The 4724-nt window shown below is 42.4% G+C and overlaps 1 pseudogene; it reads right to left on the bottom strand.

Moving 5' to 3' along the window:
* Nucleotides 1–1008: 1008 nt before the first annotated feature.
* Nucleotides 1009–2921, bottom strand: LOC147460359 (uncharacterized; annotated as a pseudogene).
* Nucleotides 2922–4724: the final 1803 nt, after the last annotated feature.

Below are 4724 nucleotides of genomic sequence, written 5' to 3'. Positions count from 1 at the left end.
TTTATACATACAAAGAATAAGGAGCTCTCACTCATTCTCACATGGTACTCATACAGTGAGATTTGGGAGGTCTTCCCCACATCCTGTGTCATGCTCTCTCTCTCTCTCTCTCTCTCTCTCTCTCTCTCTCTCTCTCTCTCTCTCTCTCTCTCTCTCTCTCTCTCTCTCTCTCTCTCTCTCTCTCTCTCTCTCTCTCCCTCTCCCCCCTTTGCACTCTCTGCACATGCACCGCATCCGCACACTCACACTCAGTCTCACTCTCGAGGTCCCTCTTAGTATCAAACTCTCTTTCTGACACTTCTGGAATAGGGTCAACTCGTGTGGAATCAATGCGCAAGTGGGTTGACTATTTTTAACCACGACTGACTCTAGGTGGCATATTTGCAGCTAAGAATTCTAATTGGGAGACAAAGCTCACTGGTCTAAGAGAAATTAGCTCTAGCCACCGTGATCGCCAATATGGAATGGGAGCTGGTCTCTTCAGACAGCCATTCCAATGTTAGAATTAAGAGCTACTGATTATCTAGGCGGTTCAGTTAGTAAGGACTGGAATTAAGTATTGGACTGAAACAGAGAACTGATCTGGAAAAATTTACTGAAATGGAAGACACAAACTGGAAGACTGGGAATGGTATTATGGGTTAGATCAGTAGTACAAAGATAATCAGTACAATGTACAACATGCTTAAGCTCAGATGAAGTCTGAGGATTTATTACAGGAGTTAGTGATCACAAAATTGGAAGCCAAAAGCTTATGAAGCTAAAAGTTTAGAAGCAAGAGCTTGTAAGCCAAAGGTCTAAAAAGTTCAAAAAGCCAAAAGCCAAAAAGCCATGGAGACATTGTAGCGGGTCCTATTTATAGGCATACAAAGCTACTATAGTAACTACTGTAATTATTGTGGAATTACTGCCAGTGTAGCTGTTCCCGCTTGTCGGCCTTCTAAGGACCAGTTCACGCCTACTGGGACTGTCCTCGCCTTCTACACCCCTATTCTGCTTCCAAGACCTTTACCCTGGGTAAAAAGCAGTCAAATTTCTTGCAAGGTTGATGTTGAATGTGCGAGTGCGTGTTGTTGATGCCAAGATCTCTCTTGCAACTTTTGGAATTTTAAAGTACAAGCTTTGAAAAGTCTTGCCCAAAGCCAAGACCTCATCGACAATGAGACCAACCACTTGTGCAGAAATGACAGGGCCTTCGCTCAGCTTGATCTTCACTTGAAGCTTGGTAATCTCGTAGCTTGTAGTCGTCTTTTGGCAAGTAATACAGAATAAACCCTCTGTGGTTTTATGAACCTTATTCAATTTGCAAATGACACATAATGTGTCCAAGAGAACACTAGTTATGTTAGAGAAATGCAAGATGCCAAACACTTGCAGGTCAAAAGTGAGGATAAAGAATCACAAAGCAAGTCAACAACACAAATTCTAGGCAACTAAGTTATCCAACATTACCTGTTTCCCATACCCGAGACTCTCAACCTATGTCTTGTAAGTCTACAAGAGATCAGATTGGAGATGCTTGCTGTGGAGAAGCACCAAGATTGTGAGATCCAAGATAGATAGCGTATTCTCATGACCTAAGAAAGCCCCGACATTCCTTGCAACAAAAGATTTCACTTCTCCATTGTCAATATTCCGTTTGATAGACTTGTAATTTCCTTTGAGATCATTGAAAAAAGTCAACTAAAATAAGCACACGTTAAATGTTGCGAAATCTTTTTTGCCCAGAAAAGTGTAAAGGATTTCAATATGTGAAACTTATGTTGGTCGATCCTTGGGAGTGGAACCGTCAGCCACTAGCAGCTCTACACGAGTGGAGTTGGTGTAGAGCTCAAAATTCTCACTCTTAATAACAACAAAAGCAAGCGTATCCAAGTAATTTTTGATCCCCCTAGCCCCGCACTTGCCACCTCATCTAAGAAAAATCTTATCTTCATTTCCGGGTAAAAGCTCAAGCGGATTGGAAATGAAGCAATGCAAGTGACGATCGAGGTAGCATCCAAGTAAAGAGAGAAAGGTGATGTCCCACCGTCTTCCTTGTTCTCTGTTTTTATTGCAAAACCCTCTATTTGCACAAAACTACCAACACTTAGCAAGGAAGCGAATTCACTTATTAGAGATGAACCGACAATGATAGTGACTGTGTTGGAGTTGCGTGAATCCACAAGATCAGCCTTGAAAAACTTCACGATTTTTGGGTCAAAAGGCTTGTATGTACTATAATTGTTTAGCACATAACCCTAGATTGCAAATCTAGGAGTGATGTCAAAGAGGTCCGTTATATGAAAAAAAGGCACATTATGTTCTTCAGTAGGAGGTTCTTGTTGCTGAAAGAGGTTAACTTTCACTTCATCGTCTTCAGTGTCAATTACAGCATCTACAAAACAATATATAAGAACATGGCAGCTCATTCACATTAAAAGATAGAGGTAGACAGTCAATGCTTTTGGTTTTATATATACCGTGCCTCTCAATCTTAATGATAGCCATCTTTGCTTTTTGCGCTTTTGAGCATCCAACTTGTGCACCTATTGAAAAAGATGGGACATTTCAAAATACAAAAGATGAACCGGTTTTGTGTAGGCTTTCTTCCAAAGAAGGTAGAAACTAACGTACTGCAAGCTTGCCCTTTGCCTTTTGAGAGAGATGGTTGGATAGTGAAGTTCGGTCCACTGTATACACTACGCTTGCAAGAATTTGTTGGAGTGCAAGCAGATGACTCACTCACATCAATCCGTACACATTCACGTTTGGAAGTTCCACTTTTTGAATGTGCAGTACGTGCAAGGCTAACATTTTTTCTTGGCTCTACAAACCGAATATGTTCAAGTAAGAACACCAAAAGCACGAAGAACACCATAACACCCATACTCCATACCGTCAATCTCCATGCTTTGTACGCCACCATGGCTATAGGCCATATTTCAACACGCTTATTTTCTTTGTCTACATGACACAAACAAATATAAAGACTAAGAGCACTTTGGTAGCACACCTCACAAATAAACCACTATCTTTTGGAGGGGCACAAAAAAGAGTGAAGAAAGGTGACAGCCACACCCAACAAATAGAGGTGGAGAGAGCAGGGAAAATGAGAAATGGAATCTTGAAGCAATAACACACTTTATTGGATCACCAATCTAACATAGAGCAGTGCCACATGAGACAAACAATAATGGAGAAAGCAGGGAAAGCGAATGGCATTTTTTTCCCAGCAGTAATAACAGGCTATATTGCACCACCAACCGATCGTAAAGTACGAGACCATAAAGAAAACCAGCAATGCACAATTTTCATTCTTTCAAGCCCAAATGGAGAGAGAGAGAGAGAGAGAGAGAGAGAGAGAGAGAGAGAGAGAGAGAGAGAGAGAGAGAGAGAGAGAGAGAGAGAGAGAGGGAGAGAGAGAGAGAGAGAGAGAGAGAGAGAGAGAGAGAGAGAGAGCAAGGACGAGGGAAGATGAGAGAAGATTTCTTTTAAGAGAGAGAGAGAGAGATAAAGTAAGAAGGGGGGGGGAGGGATCGACACTAAGAATGCCTCAAGAGGCTCCTGGCATGCAATGAGCCTACATTTTGAATCACGTAAAAAATTTTAGACAGACGAGGAGAAAAGAAGAGGGACAAGCAGACAGAAAAAGGAAGAAGGAAATGCTCGACGTGAGCTCAACATGTTCACACATAGCGTACATTACAAAACCCCATCTTCAGATTCCTTTACATGACAAACACCAAGCATTGCACACATAAAAGATCACGCACAAATGAAGGGACACAAACCAAGCAAACACACACGATAAACAACAGCATGCAAAAGAAAACAGATGATTAGACAGCCTTCAATCCACAATTGTTGCATATCTCAATTGCCCCACCTTTAGATCCCTTTCCCACTCAACACATCGGCACGTAAACAATGAGATGGTTAAGAAAGTTGGATCACCATTCCATAATGAAGCAACATTCATAGGCAAGGGGAGAGAGAGTTACAATATACCGAGCATAACAACCTCTTTGACTCTCAATGGCCACAAGCAACATAGGCAAGCAATAACGCGGGAAAGAGTAAAGTCTAATGACACAACCATCATCAATAAGAAACCACTCCAAACATGACAATAAGAAACCACTCCAAACATACATGTGTGTCTGTATGTCGCATGTGTCAATGCAAGGAACTTGCTGATACATTGTGTGCAAGCCACAAATGGCTCCAAGCACGCAACTAGCCTAAACTAGTAAGCTCAAAGATGGCGATGGTGTGTCACTCACCGCTCTACGCTTGCTATCGTGGAGGATTCCTCGCTGCGAAGAAGAGGGAGACGCCGCTACGCCGCACTCAACCGCCTCGCCCCGCTGTTGTGCCGCCGCAATGCTCGATCTCACTCTCTCTCTCTCTCATGCATACACACACACACACACACACACACACAAGGAGATGATGAAGAAGAAGATGGAGATGGAGCAAGAGCACTCTTCAATTGCACAAATGAGAGAATGAGTGAATTTTAGGTTTAGTTGACTTTTATATGAGCTCGCCCCATTCACACTTGGGCGCCCATGCTTAGCCAACTAATCCCTTGAATGTTCCAGTTAGAGTGCGCGTCTCATCGACGATCACTCTTACCCTTTTCCTATTGGACCGACAAGCTCGGTACCTAACTCTACCAAATAAATAATACAACATCTGTTGTAGGTGATAGGAATGTGCGTGAGGGTTAACATGCCCCC

Source organism: Adiantum capillus-veneris, chromosome 4 (assembly GCF_014529385.1).
Source record: "Adiantum capillus-veneris isolate H3 chromosome 4, ASM1452938v2, whole genome shotgun sequence".
In the NCBI taxonomy this organism is placed as follows: Eukaryota; Viridiplantae; Streptophyta; class Polypodiopsida; order Polypodiales; family Pteridaceae; genus Adiantum; species Adiantum capillus-veneris.
Note: the sequence above shows the minus strand (reverse complement) of the source record. Positions and strands in the feature narration are given on the sequence as shown.